Source organism: Orbicella faveolata, unplaced genomic scaffold (assembly GCF_042242905.1).
Source record: "Orbicella faveolata isolate gen_17 unplaced genomic scaffold, um_ofav_v1 contig_46, whole genome shotgun sequence".
Lineage (NCBI taxonomy): Eukaryota > Metazoa > Cnidaria > Anthozoa > Scleractinia > Merulinidae > Orbicella > Orbicella faveolata.
The window spans coordinates 29,900,137-29,917,267 of record NW_028301576.1 but is presented as its reverse complement, the minus strand read 5'-3'; the positions used below and the strand labels follow the sequence as shown (position 1 = coordinate 29,917,267).

General features: G+C 39.4%; 1 long non-coding RNA gene across 2 annotated transcripts; it reads left to right on the top strand.

The window, feature by feature from the left end:
• The first annotated feature begins 10,544 nt into the window (after positions 1-10,544).
• On the top strand, positions 10,545-15,220 carry LOC149099607 (uncharacterized). 2 transcript variants are annotated; one of them, XR_016203513.1, is made up of 4 exons: positions 10,545-10,778; positions 11,123-11,169; positions 13,081-13,204; positions 14,013-15,220. It is a non-coding gene; the product is annotated as an uncharacterized LOC149099607 (long non-coding RNA). The 2 variants fall into 2 exon arrangements; XR_016203512.1 differs by having other exon boundaries at positions 11,063-11,169.
• The last annotated feature ends 1,911 nt before the right edge of the window (positions 15,221-17,131 follow it).

Below are 17,131 nucleotides of genomic sequence, written 5' to 3'. Positions count from 1 at the left end.
TAGCAAACACTGAACTACTGCTCATACTCTAAATATGAAAATCAACCACAATATTCCCTAAACCAGATAATATTGGACATAATCCAAAAAATATTTTATTTCATTTGTTCAATTCACAAGTTTGCTCACAGAGCACTTTGATTTATTATGAATACGCAAGCACTCGATCTCAGAGACAGTTCCTTTCAACTTATCAAGTTTCAAAACATTAATCTATCATTTTGAAAAATTATTGAGATTGGTCTCTATATCCTCTGGTGCAGGTGTTGGCAATTTCCTTGCCATATCACAATCCCCATTGTTTTGAAATATTGTTCCAAATTCCTTTGAGAACTTTTTAGAAAATTCTGTTCCCTTTGGTATGGATTTTGTGATTCTCTGAACCGCATTAAATAAATCTTGCTTAACTTGTATCCCTGCAAATACCAATTGGTATTGCGCTCTGACTTTACAGTAGTTATCAACAATAACTTTGCTGATCTGCATCTCCCTTGATTGCTCTGGTAAAGATTTGATTTTGTTAAACACTGTTGCTGTCAATTGCCAACTTATTATTTCACACTTGTCATTGAGTACTATGAACAGATTATGAAATTGCTGGAGAAATTTATTGTCGCCACCTCTGCTTGCTCCAATATACTTGCTGACTTTGAATGTATGGTCACAGGTAATAATTTTGCCGTGCATAGCATGTTTCTTCGTAACTGCCTCATAGTACGCTTGTTTAGTTTGGAAGTTAGCGAGAAATATGTTTATCAAGTTATCATCACAGGGAAATGAATACAACATGTCTCTGTAGAATCTGTCATAGAGATCTGTGTCAGGCTTGCTAGGGCTAGACCTCGAGAAAAGTGAAACACTCCAAATGTGTACTGAAAAAAAATTTAAAAAAAAAAGCATGCATGAATGCAAGAAATGGCATTAACATACAAAACAGACAAGAAAACAAAGGAAAATGAAATAGCTGCAACATCCTGGGGGGGCTTGGCTGAATTTAACTAAACATTCAACAAATAAATGTGACAGTTAGCCTTATTTAAGTGTCTGGGTTTGATAACACCAATAAATAATCAGTAGACAGTTCCATAAAACAGAGTTCTTGAAACATGATTCAAAGTCATTTTCGGTGCTAAGTTACTTAAACTGCTTCCTCAAACAAGCCTAGCTTGGAGATTGGTCTGACCAGGGTACCATTTCTTGTCTTGATTTCAGTTACACAGACCGGTGATCATGACCAGGTAAAGTCTTGACAACACGACCAAGGATCCATCATCCCGGTGGGGAATTGTCGTCAACGACTAAGACAAGATCTCCCATTGCCAAGTTGCCCTTGTTATGCCACAAAATGTAATAACTGACACAAAATGTAATAGTAACGCAAAATGTAATAACTTTTGCCACAAAATGTAATAGTAACGCAAAATGTAATAACTTTCGACGCAAAATGTAATAACGTCAGTAACGCAAAATGTAACAACTTTGGACGCAAAATGTAATACATAAAAGTAACGCAAAATGTAATAGCACAAAATGTAATAATGTTTTGGTTGGTATATATTTGTTCGAAATATAAGGAATTACATGTGGGTAAGGGACAGAACATCTGTCTTTTTTTAAAACTGGCAGACGCCACGAGTTGTTCCAAAAGGCTACTTTGATTTTTCCAGTGGAAAAGGGGTGAATAGGTGAACTCTCGTGAAATTCCTGTAGAAAAGTATTTTTTCATACAAAAAAGCCCTCCAAATAACACATGCCTTTCTTTATTTTGAAATTAAGGTACAAAAACTACGATTTGTAATGGTATATATGCTAACTTTATACAGCAACAATGAAATATCATTCAATTCTTTATCCGTTATATTGTCACACTAATTAACGTACTAACAAACATACGACTTTGTCCACTTTAACGTCTTGCAATATCACGCTAGAAGCAAGTCAGCTCCTTTTTTTTTAAATACAAATTGGTAAAAGAATTATGTATATATATTTTAAATTGATGAAAATCTTATTTCAAACGAAATCTAACTGCAACTCTGAGGAAGGAAAAATGAAACTTGAAAATGTAAACTGAAACTTAAACTTTTAACTATTTCAGGGCTCTTTTAATTGCGGGTTCTCCAGTAAATCTTGGCGACACTGTACCACCCATAGCTGTAAGCTACTAAGCGAACCCAAGCGTTTGTCCAGTTCTTAGCATTAATTATGTGTTTTAGAGCGATTACTGCTCCACTGTTCTTTCCCTTTATGTTTATTATTTTTCGTATGTTTAGCTGGTGTATGTCAGCAACATCTGCTAGCTCTGGAAGGTAAATTTGTGGAAGAGGTACGTTGTCGACGATCCATTTGAAAAACCGTGAAACAGCTCTCAGGGTCTGTCGCATCTGTGGATATCTCTTCACTGTTGTTTCTATAATGTTCTCCAAAACATCTGGATTAAGGAAAGAACCATAGTCTGTATTACACCCGTTTGACTGACTTGCATGATCATTTTCCTGCTGTTCATATCCACATTCGTTATTAGTATCTTGCTCTTCATTTTCATGCAATCCGGTTCGGTCACCATGGGCTGTGTTGACGTCTGGAGCGTGTCGATCTGTTTTGGTATGGGACTGATATGCCCCATCCAATTCGGACTGTTGATCTTGGACGGGGGGACACAATTATACTCTGTGTCGGGCGGCTCAGAACTTTGCATTTCTGGGTAACCTCCCCCTGTTGTTTCTGTAACGTCCTCCAAAACATCAGGATTAATGTAAGCACCATAATCTGTATTACACTCGTTAAACTGACTTGCACAATCGTTTCCCTGCTGTTCATATCCACATTGGTTATTCGTATCTTGCTCTTCATTTTCATGTAATCGGGTTCGGTTACCATGGGTTGTATTGATGTCAGGAGCGGATTGATCTGCATCGCTCTGGGACTGATCCCCTGGATCATTTAAACCTGATGTGCTACCTAAATCGGACTGTTTATCTTGGACGGGGGAAAGACAATTGTACTCTGTGTCGGAGCGATCAGAAATTGTTTCGTCTGCCAAGCACACATAATGCTCTCCAGCTCCCTCAGCGAAGTGACCTAGATAAAATGTCGCAATGGGACAGCCATTCGTAGGGGAAATTGTCTGCGTAGCCGTTGCACCGAGAGTGGAATATACAACAATTTGTATATTAAATATATCAGCTGCTGCTTGGAGCGTTAAGTGATCACCATTTTTTCCATTGCGTGCCATTAATCGCAGATATTGGCTCCAAGGTGTGCCAGCGAATAATTCCAAAGGAGTCCCGTCTGGAGAGTTTGGATGCGACTCCAGAAATGACACAATCTCTTTTCTTAATGTTTCTGCAGACCGGAAGACGCCAATGTTCACAAGCTCACAACAAAGTGCAGAAAATTGGCAGTTGCCATCTTTGGGCGGGTCATAGCTGATTAAAAAATTAATCTCAGACTGCATGTCAGTGAATTTCTCCCTATGATTTGAGAAAGGTATCAAATACTTCTTTTTGTGCATTTTCTTGCTACTCTGGCATGCGAGCTTTCTCTTCCTCTTTTCTTTGTCAAGTGTTGTACTTGTCATGTCATCAACGGAAATCCATTTAGTCAGAATCTTGGAAGAGCCAGCTGGAAATGTAAATTGAACTTTGTATTTTCAAGTTTTCAAATTTCTCTTAAGTATTCTTGCCGTTAAGATAGACCTCTTGCTACCTATTTTTTTCGCCGCAGGGTAGCGAATCAGCACCTTTTCACCAATATCATAAACTGAAGGTGGATTGTTCCTCAGTCCCTTCTGGATCATGCGGTTTTCGCATCTTTTACTTGCCACGGAAGCAGCTTTCTGTATTCGATTAACTTGTATATCATGGGATTCGTAATCTTTTGGTCGCGAAGATATCATCTCCTTGTAAGCTTCGTTCTCGACATTCCATTCTTGTGCAGTAGTGGCCTCTGATAGTTCATCTTTCCTGAAAGGGTTGTGCCCATAATAAACTTCAAAGGCAGACTTCCAAGATAGCTCCTCCTTAACTTCTTGATTTAATGCTCTTGCGTATTCTGGTAAACATTTTGCCCAGTTCACTCCTGTTTTCCGCATAGTCAATAAATCGTACATAATCTTTTTCTTAAATGTTCTGTGGGTCCGTTCTACTTTTCCCTGTGACTGTGGGTGGTATGGACACCCTTTAATTACTTTAATACCAAGCTTCTTGCACAGTCTAGTGACAGCACCGTCGAATTGTCGCCCCTGGTCGTGCTGTATGACGCGAGGAGGCCCATGCTCTTTGTAAACATTTGAAAGCGCTGCCGCGATCGAGCTGCTTTTCTTCCCCTCCAGTAGAAAAAGCCAATGGTACCGGCTAAATACATCTAAAACAGACAAGACATACTTGAATACTTTTCCTTTCCACTTGACTGGCATACTTTCCATGCTTACTAAATCCACCTGATGGCGGATTTGTACAGCTTTAGCGCATACTGGCTTTAAAGCAGCTTTGTTTTGGAATCGAACATTCAGTCGTTGATGTAGGCACGACTTTCCAAGCACACTTCTGACGTCTCTTTCTCCCACGCCACTACAGACATCTTTTAGATGGTAATAGATTTTCCTCACACCCGAACCTTTTGTTGCCTTGAATGCTTTCGCTACAGTGCTCGATACAGCTGATTTTTTCATTATCGGCTTACCATCGTAGCATACCTTGCCCCCTTTCAGAGATACATGGTCGCGATTTCGCCAAAACCGTACAAGAGCGGATTTCTGCTTGATGGTTCTTTGCTTCAATGGGACGTTAAATTTTCCTTTGAGCAACTCGAGAAATGTCTCATGTCTCATCGTCGAGTGATGAAATTGCGGAAATTTGTTGCACGTTACTGGCTATGGTTGTGAGTAAAAACCAATACAACAATATGGTGTTCATGGTCGACTAGAACGAAGACGTGACCAGCATTGGTATACTAAGTCTTATCGAAACGACAGAGGAATGTGTTACTTTGGTTTCAGATTAATACTGATAAACAGTGGCCTGTGGTCGGTCAACTGACCCCTTACTGACCTCTACAAACTTTTCGTGAAAAAAATATATTTTTGCCAAGTTTGTCATACATGGATGGAAAGTTGCGTTTCCTGCTACATAAAACAATTAACATTAACAAAATGGCAATGTTGCTCTAACATTGTCTTAAGCAGATATATTTTAGATATATTTATATCCCTTACCCTACATTGATAAAATGGCATATTCTTTTATATTCTTGCACAAGCCATCCCTTACTTCCAATTATTTTCCGAGTTATCATTTATGTATAAAATCAGGTTCTTTAAGATCTTAGTGTACAGCTTAATTTAAAGATGTGCATGGGAATTCAATCATTTTAAGTGGGTAGATTTTGCTATCAATTGTGCCTTGATATTGAAACTCTTGCCTAGAGCAAGTCTCTGATGGGTGCCTATTACGATCTTAATAAATAAAAAATAATAATTAAAAAATAAATGAATATTTCCAACAAACATATACCAACCAAAACATTATTACATTTTGTGCTATTACATTTTGCGTTACTTTTATGTATTACATTTTGCGTCCAAAGTTGTTACATTTTGCGTTATCGACATTATTACATTTTGCGTCGAAAGTTATTACATTTTGCGTTACTATTACATTTTGTGGCAAAAGTTATTACATTTTGCGTTACTATTACATTTTGTGTCAGTTATTACATTTTGTGGCGTAACAGCCCTTCTCTCATACCATTTGTGGCATTGTTGCAATGCTGGGATGTATTCTCGGATCCACCTTTTCCAAAAGCAGTCAGCAAGAAATTGAGCTCAGCTTGATTCCATCCTCGGATGGATCGCTGAATTTCCCTCTGCTCCCAAAAAGTTGGTTCTGTTATCGCTCCAGATTTTTTTAGGACAGCCACGGTTTTGAACCTTCAAAGAGCTCAAATAAAGGTGTCAGTCTCCATTGAACTAGCATCCTCAATATGAATGGCACGACTGGTAAAGCAGATGAAAAGGGATCCGTACGCCTTCTCTGAACCCCGTCTGCGCTTCACATAGAATGGCCTGAAGATATCTACTCCAGTATAAGTGAATGGAGGCTCCTAAGGGATAAGACACTCTTTATGCAGGTTGGCCATCAGCTGCTGCATAGGGGCTCTGTTTCACTTGCGGCAATCAACACACTTGCGCAGAACTCATCAGACAAGTGATCTTGCTTGTGATATCCAAAATTTCTGGCGTATGGCAGAGAGTATGTGCTGATGACCAACATGGCCAAAGGTCTCGTGGTAGTAATGCACTGTTAAGGTGGAGATAGCATGATCCTTCAGAAGGAGTATTGGATGGACGGCATCGAATGGGATCGAGGCGTGACCAATTCTTCCTCCTATGTGAACAGTTCCTTTGATCAGCACAGGGGAGAGGTTAGCAAGTTTGCTATGACCTTTGACTTGAAGTCCACTGCTTGAAGAGTTAATTTCTTCAGGGAAGTGCTGGCGTTGAACCAACTGGACAATTTTCTGTGTCGAGTCTTGTGTCTCTATGATGCCTATCCCTCTTTTTCTTGAGGTACTCAACAAAGCGCAATAGCCATGTCATTAGTGTTTGCAGATGCGGCCAAGATGAGTAGCACCTTAGGAACAGATCTAGTGCAGATCTCTTGAGAGCCCTCCTTGGCCAGATTGAGAGATGTTGGCACACGTCACCATTGCTCAGGAGCAGAAGCATCATGGATCTCATTAACTCTGTTAGCAATAAAGGGCTTCAATCATCTCTTCTCATTGGTGATGTACTGTAGGACTGTCAGGGAGTCCATCCAAAAGGTGACACTATAAATGGGCAGGTCCAGCTCATCATGAATCAGCTCGTGCAGATGCATGGAGACCACAGCTGTTCGTAATTCCGAACGTAGAACGAACCATTGCTTAAAGGGGCTGTTGCACGTTTTTCCCATGACAAAAGCGCAATGAACTCTACCTCGATCATCAAGGAGTCTCAAGTACCTAACAGCAGCATAGCTGTGGTTTGGAGCATCAGAAAAACAGAGCAGCTGGAAGTTGGTGATAGTGGCATGAGAAGGATTTCTAAAACATCTTGGAATCTTGATTTTTGCAACAAGAGAAAGAGACTCCATCCATCTGTGTCACTGTGTAAGTAGTTCATCTCACTGGATTCTCATTCTCCAAAGTCCTTGTAGTTAAACCTTTACTGGAAGGATTAAAGGACCCATAAAACCAAGTGGATTAAAGAGGGAACTGACCATTGAAAGAATGCCACGTTTGGTTGGCAGTTTGTTAGTGGGTACAACTTTAAAAAGGAATGTATCAGAGTCTGCATCCCAATGTAGCCCAAGTGTACGACCAGTAGGTAGCTGATCAAGATCTAGATTTAATCCAGGATTTGCTCGTTCTTTCTCAAGAAGGGTGGCCACAAGCTTACAGCTGTTACTAGCAAATTTCATTAGGTGGAAACCACCTTCCTTCATTAACTGGAACAACTGCTCAGCAGGGCAGATCGCATCCTCTTAGATACAATGACAAGCAAATCTTAGTAACTGCCTTTTTTGCTGTAATCGGCATTTAATTTGTCAAACACTATAGCGAAGTGAATCAAATATCTTTCCCTGCCAAAAAACATACATTTTGCATGCAGGTTCCTGTGAAGTCCGTGTGCAAGGTCACAAGATCATCAATACGAACAGTACAAACTTAATGAGTAAAACATTTCTTCTGTGCTACTTTAGGATACAGGAAGCTCTATCTGGTGGCCAGTGGAAATTTTTGGACAGTCTCAATGTGACCTATGGGTCAGGAGTCTTCACCGGTGATTTTGCTTAAACCAGCCTCATACCCAAGATCTTCGTTCCCTTTAGCCAGCTTGTTTTTTCAAGCCAGCATGCCCAGTAAGGGATGAAGACTCGAGGTATGAGATTGATGAGGTATTTTCGGCCTCGCTTTGTGAGATCTGAAAAGTCACAGACTATCTTACTTACTAACACACATGATTGACATATTGGTAACTGGCTAGAAGCCAGTAACCACAAAAATGTTTTTTTTAAAGGCCATTAGGCAAGATGCGACCTGCTTCGTTGCATGATATCAGTCTCTTTGATCTTAAGGTGTTATGGACATAGTTATGTCTGACATGATCATGTCACATGTCGCGAGCATGCAATGACAGAATTTACATCCAATGTAAACATCGATTGTGTTAGTGCAACCCCTGCCTGACTAGAAGACAATGAATAAAATGCAACAATCACTCCAGTCCTGGTACCTGCGTTTAACAACTGGAAGTCTAACCAACACTTTGTTGATGCTACAACCTTCAGGTAGCTCACCTTTTCATTACACTGTTCTCTGTTGCTTTCTGGTATCTCAACTGGTTTGACAGTGAACTTCTTTGATGCTCTTCTTCAATTGAAGTTCAATTTCACCAATATTTCAGTCCACAAACAAGTTTAGTTCAGATATTTCAGTGCTCATACAATGCTCTGACAGTGTTCATTCAATTCACTTCAAGACAGGCAAAGTTCCGGCTTACAGTGCTCAGAAATATGTAAATTTAATGTAGACCCTTGACCTATTGTGTGAGTGACTTGCTTGTCAATCTAAAGTTGTATGTATGGATGATATGTTCTTATTATGAGATTGTCCTTGAGCGCAAATTTATCCAATACTGGATTAAGCACAATCCACACTCAAAATCTTTGTTTAAATGCTGAAATTAAAGGCTCTCTGGGGATCCTACTAACTGCAAACAATGGCTGCAAAGGACAAGTTTCACACTCTCCAAAACCAAAGATGGCAAGTTTTTGGTGTGTCTTATGTATTAGTTCTGAGAGTGCATTTTGCTTCCACCGAGGGATAAATCGTGTGCGACATAAACGCAGCATGCAAAAAGTGGAAATCACTATTCAAAGGAATGCTGCACACCAGCATTAAGCTACGACTATGTCCTCACTTAAAAATGTATTTGATGATTGACTGTAGGTTGAGTAAGTGTGCATTACTTTTTAAGATTTGATGCTTCTTTCAATGATTGGTTGGCTACTACATTACCCAAGAACCCTTTTTATAGCACAGAGTCATTCAATTAAGGGAAGGACCATTTTATTTATGAGGGGGGATGGGGGGCAGGGGTTGGGCAATTACTAATAAAATATTCCTGCACAAGTCTTGACTTCTCCCATTCATAACCCCCTCCCCATAAATGATGACCACTCCCAAAAGTGGTTTATTTTTTTGATTTTTTTCCAGAAAATGTAGAATCTCACAACTGAAGGACACATTCAAGGCAGCTGTTGGCATCGGCCAATGGTGATGTCTGGGCGTTTGGTCGGGATCTGCAAATCACTGCAGAGGGAACTATTACTAACCCTGAAGCTTCTTCTATCTTGTGGGTACAAGAGGTGTTCAACATGGAAGAAGGTGGAAAAATGAATAAGAAGGACCAAACTGGGCCTTGTCCACCCACAACATTACCTTTATATAGTTACTCGGTGAGAGGTGTTATCAAGGCATTGATTAACACAGTCCATGATAACGCAATGGCAGTAATATTCACTATAGGTTGGCATGTTTGAATATTTGCCCTTGTTCCAAATATCATTGTTCCCTCCTCCATATATGCATTAAAGGCGTGGTTTTGGTTGGGTTCCCATATATCAAGTAAACACAAGCCCATTGGCTTCTTTGGCAGAAAACCAAACACTTAGCCAAGGAAAAGTCAGAAATAATTTTCTTAATTTGCCCCTGTTTTAAAGTAGATAACCCTGAATGTTTTAATTTGGTAGAATAATAATTACCACAGACAACATTTCCCATGTCACTGTACAAGGTCAAAACTCTTATCTAACTGGTGGACTTAATACTTTCTTACAAAATTAGACTTGCTGTCTTCAAGATTACATTAATGGCATTCAACCTCTAAAATTTAGGAATAATAAAATTATAAGCTGTTTTCAAGGCAAGGCTAAAATCAAGATAATTTTGTTTTATTCCTCTGTGAAGGAAAGATTTGTTCCGTGGCTGTGCAGTAGGATGACACTACCACCTGTCCTGGATGACATTAAGAAGCATAAATTAATCGAGGACATTGCTGTGGCCTTCTACAATAGAGGCAAGGTTGGGCACATGCTTTCTTGAGAGCATGCCCTGTACTTGCCCTATTGTTACTGTTAACTGGGAGACCCTTGATGCCCTGAAGCATGACCCAAGGTATGTTTGTTCTACTCACAATTAACATTAAAAATGGGGTGTTTGGTATTTTGAGTCTCACCTCAGAAGTTGTGCCTTCAATTTAAAAAATTATGTCAAAATACTTGGATTTAAATTTAAGGAAATATTTTACAGGATCCTTAATATGACAATGATATGTTGATAATGATGGTGATGCCCAATTCCATTTATTTCTTAATCCAAGGGTCTTTGGCCACTTGGTACTGATTCCTTTTCTGGAAGGAAGGAGAAGCCCAGGGGGGCTAGCAGCGAGGCCTGGAACCGAGTTTACATGATCGCCCCAGTTAAGAAATTTGGCCGAGCGAGACTAAGTACTAGTTTGTAAGAAAACAAATATGGCGGACTTCAGCTCGGAAAATATCCAGTAAATTGCGGACGTGAATCTAAGGGAAGTTTTCAGTCACCTTGTGTGTGTTGCCGAAATTCGGTAATAGGAGGCATCTTCGATGAAAATACCTCTGCAAACCTACGCGCAGCAACGAACAGCATGCAACCAGGGGCTTACCGTGGCAATGTTCGAGGCAAAAGCAGCTATCAAGGTAAGACCCATTTTATACTTAAGCTTATAACCTCATGGTTAAGTTCAGATGTTTATCACGGCAGAAATGCCACTGGAATGCTACTGAAATACGTTTGGACACGTTCTTTCGGTTGTGTGCAGAGCAAGGCGTTATTTAATTACAATTTAGTAATAACGCACGAAGACATAAACTGACATTGAATCATGACTCTTTTACTACTGACTTTTTTTTGAACTTATATCGGTAGAAAATACAGAAACACAACGAACGTAAGATTCTCTATTGCCGTTTCTTTCTTAAAGGAGTGTTTCCTGATGGGGATGAGTCTGTTTGTGACCATGTTCTTGCTGACGTTTTTTCAGGTGTTTGACATGTTGGTGGTTCTGTATTGTGGCATACATGTATTGAGGTAAGTCTCTCAAAAAAAGCCAAACTTAGATGCCTTCCATGAGATTCCAACTTGGGTTTGTCTCCAGTTTTGATACACTTTCCACCATTAACAAGCCCATCATGGGCATACCAGCCAGGATTAACACAATATGCATTACTGCTGTCCACATAAACTTTGGACCAGTAGTGTGCCCTAGCTTGACTATGGTATATTAAACCAGTAAGTTTGTATTTCTCTTGTAACACATCAAGCTCCTGGTCGACATGGGGATCCCATTTAAGTGGCAAAGGATCTGCTTTAAAAATTTCAAATATAATAAGGTTTGGTACTTGTTTAACAGTTGTGGTTCGTACAGCGGGTTGACTGCATTTACATGTACCCATGTTGGCTTTACCTTCATTTTTATCTTGACATGTATAGCTGCATATACCAGAAAAACATGAATATCCACCAGGTGTGATACGACGTTTGAAGTATTTTACCAGACTAACAGGACTTATTTGATCTGATGGATCAGTACGGTCTTCAGGATCTATCTCATCCACTATTATTTTAAATGTGCCACTGCATTGTTCCCTTAATGTAAATCTGTGGTCACTAAACTTTGAACACTTCCTTGAAACTAATGTAACAAAACTAAAGAATTTCCGTTCCTCTTGACCCATATAATGATGTAATGAATGAATGATTCCTTCCAAACTACACTGATTTCCAAGTCTATAATAGATGCGACCATTACAGGTTTCATTCTGCAGCCACAACCATAAGGCCATCTTACTGTCATGGTATTTGCCATCACAATTGAACTTCCATGCAGATTTCAAGGCTTGCAGTGCTTTGGTCTGCTGTGGGTGTGTAGGTAAGGTTCTCATAAACTCTGAATTTCTGTTAAGAATTTCTGACATGACAACCAAAAAGGCATCCTGATGACAAGAGTTTGTAACAGTGTTTGACCCATTGACGTATGAACTAAACAATAACGAAACTTGAGGCTGTTTAGGGTCACTCAACTGTGTGTTTTTTGTGTCATCTTTAAACAGGGACTTTTTAGCACATGCATTATTCCTTTTGTCGATGCACTTGTCTTGATTGCAAATAACAAGTGGCCTTCTGCACTTGGAACAATGCAGAATGCGCTTGTTCTGTTTTTCTGGTTTCAGTAATTTGTGCCTCTTTTCTTTGGTAACCTGAATGTCAATATTTTCAGGACTGAAAGTTGAAAGGTGAGGGATGGATGATAAGCTACTGTAAGACTGTACTTCAACAACCATTTTTATTTTCTCAGAATTTTCTTTGGCTTTTCTTTCAATTTCTTTCAGCTTTGGGTGAAGAGATGTTGGTGGTGCAGTTAAGTTCCAAAAATGTTTATGCACTGCATCCAGTAGTTCACCAATAAAACTATCATTTCTCATAACAGTATACACTCTTGTTGTCTGCGGTGTCCACGTGACAAAATGGCACCAGTCTGCATTTGTTGCTTTCATATTCAACTGCATTTGCATATAATAGCATGCTGGTAATTGCTTGTAATGTGAGGGATAACCTCCTTTGAATGGACACTTATACTCAACAATACCTCTGCCACTGATACCATGTAATCCAGTACCATGTATTACAACAATGTCATCTGGGGAACATCCAAACATGTCTGTGTCCTTGTAGTTGATTGTCCATAAACCAGTTTCAAAAATGGTAAAATCATAGCATGAGCCAGCCAAGAATTTAAGGTAGGAAACCCTAGCACAGTCCTCGCAAACAGTTCCCCACTCCATTGCTAATTTATTAATAATACTTGTACTGTCATTGCTACCTTCAATTTGACCTTGAACAGCACTTTGCCAATAACTTTGAGCCTGTGAAAGACCAAAATGTCCCGTAATAACTCCTGCCTTGCTTGCATTAAGGATGTTCTTTCTTGCTTCTTTCCAGGCTTCTGAACGCTGTTTTAGGTATGGCCGTACATCAGCAATCCCAGGTGGTGGATCATCCTTAAGTGGCTTATAGTTTGGATTGCTTTCAAGGTCTTCACTTTGAAGTAATCCAACCATTGCAGGTAAATTAAGCCATTTGGTCTTGCGTTTATTATAACTGTACCTGGTCTTAATATTATTTACACACTGTGCTGCTAAATGGCCTTTTAGTCCACATTTGAAACATACTTGCTTTGCTAACCAGTCCGGTTCAGGTGCATTTTTGCAATTCTTGGTCCAGTGTCCTAACATGTTACATCTCTTACATACATCTGTAGGGCTTGGCTCTTTCATGGACTCACTCTTAGCTGACTTCTGTGTCAGTTTAACTCTAATTGCAGCAGTGTGACCAGATAATGGGGATAAATTACCTTTCATCAAATGATATACACATCTCCTCTTAACAAACTTTCTTAAATACACTTCCATTGCTTCTTCACTACCATCATGTCCTCCACATATTAGGTTACACAAACTGGACCACCAACAAAATAAATTTGTGTCTTGAAGTAGTTGTGTCCATGCAGTATTGTAGGAGTCCTTATTAAAGCTGCGAGGGTTGAAATATTCAGATTTCAGTTTGTGGTCAAGAAGTATGTTAAATTTCATCACACAATGCCGATTCCCTGGATCTGACAGTGAGTCCAGTACTAAATGAGTCGAGTTAATAAGAGTTGTTGGTAAAGATTGCCCTATTATAGAAACAATTTCCAGGTACTGACACTCTAGTTTTTTCCATTGGTCCTCACTGTAGTCAGGCAAAGCTGAGCCTTTTGATCCCATTAAGATGTCTTCACAGTTAATCTGATTTTGCTGTAGCATTTGTTGAATAATATGTATTGTCTTAACTCTTTCTTCTGTCTTACCCCTTTTATTTTGACTTTTTGATAGGTTAAGGGGCTGTGGAGAAAATGCAGGACCTTCATAAGAACTTGATGAACCTTCTAGAAGACCAAGCTCTTGAGTAATACTAAAGTCAATGTCAAGTGTTCGACGAATTTCCATATACCGCTGAACAGTTGGTGACACTTCCCAACCTCTTACAAGTGAAAAATAATTTTCCACATCATCTTGACAAAGACTCTTTGGGACAATGTTGATATGGGGATAATTTATCTTTATCGAGCCAATTAACCCAATTGTACCCCGAATCAAGACAAGGAGGTCATGATATGTCTTCAGTGGAATGAACTGCTTCCTCAAAGGCTTCTTGTCTTCCTTACTGATGCATGATTTCACCTTCTCTTCAATTTCATCATGCCATCCTTTGAAGAAAACTAGTACAGACAGAAGCTCTTTCATGTAATTTGACTGAAGGGAAACAGAGTTCATGATTCTGAACAGCTTGTCGCACATTCTTATGTATTTGCATGTAAAGGAAGTTTCATCTTTACTGTAGGGGAAGCAAGGTTCTTCCATAGCTTGTGCAGTTGATTCTGAAAGTACTTCTCGTGCAAACTTCACTTTCATTTTACTTTTTGAATCAATGAAAATATGTTTGCTTTTAAGAGGACTGTCATCCTGCCTAGCAACTGCAGCAACATGATCCCATTTTAAGCTTCGTCCCTTGTGTGTTAAATTGTAATTAGGATTGTGCATAAAATTCCTCAGCTTTTTGATCATATGTGGATAATCTGATATCCAATAGATGTCACCTCCTGTTACTTCATTTTGGCCAACCCATGGAGCCTTTTTTGATGACTTCTTAAAAAATTTTGAATTCCATGGACCTCCATCACAAACCCCATATACCACCTTGATTTTACCATCTGAAACCTTATCTAGTGCTTTAATGAGAGGCCAGACCATGTGCTTCTTCAACTTTTCAGCTGTGACACTGTAAACAGGGAAAGAGGCTACTGGCCAGGTAAAATCACCCTGAAGACTGGTCAAGAAAAACTGACAAATTTGGCGTGCAACTTTAGGTTTAGAAATTTTAGTTGAGTCTGAGTCAGAGTCATAAGTATTTTCAGAATCATCTTCACTAGTGTCCTCATTTTCCTCTTCCTCTGGAAAATTTAAATCATGAGGCAAATTACTTTCATCAAATTCATCATCAGTCTCCAGTTCAGATGGAAGATTAAAATCTTCAAAGCCAATTAGTTGTCCAGTCCTCCTACATAACTTAACTCCACTGCGTATGTCAATTTCATCCCAATGCAAGCCAAACAGGTTGCAGATACCACGCTGTTTAATTTCATTCCAGCATTTTTGTAATTGAGTAAGATCAACAGGATCAGATGAAGTATCCATATTCCTGTACTCCTGTACTAAACGCCATGATGGTAAAGGTAGCCATTTTCTAACAGCTTCATAACCCTTTTGTTTACATTTGACAGAGAGACTTACAGCAAGTTTTATAGTAAGTGGGTCCCATCGCATATTTTGTGGTTTTGATTGAGGTTTGTGCCCCTCACTTGATGACTCGTCACTGTAAGAGGTCTGGTTTAGTTTCAGTTGAGACAAGGCATCAAGCATAAAAGAATACAGAATGGACCCTTCTTTCAGCAGCTTGTTTGTAACAGCAAAATTCGTCATCTCGGACAGTTCATCAAAAGTTGGGTGGAAATTAGGAACACATAATTTCTGTTTTTGTTTCTTAAGCATCATCCTGAGACGTTTGTTTTGAAAGCTCAGTTTTCTGACTTCATTGCTTAAATTACGTGCTCGATCAAGTAGCTGTGATGGGGAGAGTGTAGAGAGTTTAACTTTACTATCTGATTTGGTTGCCCTTTCTTCAGTTCTTGGAACTAATTCTTTATGTTTCTTCAAAGAGTTTTCAAGCATTTTCTGACATACTTCACAGCGGCCAGACCTACTGCGCTCTTTCACCAAGAATTGGCATTCAAGGCAAGTACTAAGACTTCCTGCATCCCACTTTACTCTCGCCTTCCTTACTGTCTCATTTATATAGACTGTTGAGTTACCTTTCCTCATAGGAACTACCCATTCAGAGTCAACAATTAATTGTGGTGGGTCTGGTGATCCAATTTTCTGTTTTGCCCATTTTATGATGTTGGAATCATACACTCCACAACAGATTTTTTCATGTTCAATTCTCTTTAAAGTAGTGTAAAGTTGAGAAGATATGTTTGCAACAGTTTGCTCTTGTACTTTGCCAAGCGAGCCCCAAATGTTAACTTTGGAATGTAGTATGTATGCCTGGTAATGAAGCTCACTATCCTTAAGGAATAGGTGCAGCAATCTTTCATTTAGATTTTGTCTGTTACCCCTCTGGGGTGAGAACTGAAACTTGAAAGAGGTAGATTGTTCAACAGCAATACTCCAACCAGTCATTTCACATAAAAACTTAGTGGCCATGGCTTGGTATATTTCCTTCATTAACGGGTTTGCAGAAAACTGACATTTGAATTCTGAAGGAGCTTGAATTGTTCTTGATAGAACAATTGAACTGGAACAGTTTTTGCAGGCAAAGCAATCAAGCAATGGTGGAGTTTGCAAAGGGGATGACTGATTGTCAAATGTACATATCCAGGAAGATACACTGTCACATGGAATCTGGCACTCTTTATCAAAGATTTTTATAACATGTTTTTGGCAAGGGTGTTGGTTGTATAGTGTCTTTGACTGATGACATAAAGTGCAAAGTGATGTGCTCAGTTTTGTTGCATGTACTTGACTTTTTGGAAACTCTTCAGTGCTTAAGTCATGGTTCTTCCTGTCTACTTCAAAGTGATCATTACACACATAGAGCAACCATGGTTCATTTGCCAATCCAGGGTCAACTTCATACCTTCCTTGTAAATTAGTTACTGAATGCATGCCAGCCCCATTTTGACACCCAGCAATACAACACTGTTTCCCTCCACCATACTGGTGCAATTTGATGTTAAAATCTGTTTCCTGATCAGTAGTACAATCCCCCTCACCCAAAGGTGTGTGGGTGGAAGTGGAGTTTTCCTTCAGAATGTACAGTTTAGATTCCAAAGTTTCTGCCCGTGTGAGCAAGAACTTTCGGAATGACCTTACTGCATGATTGCACAGTTCAC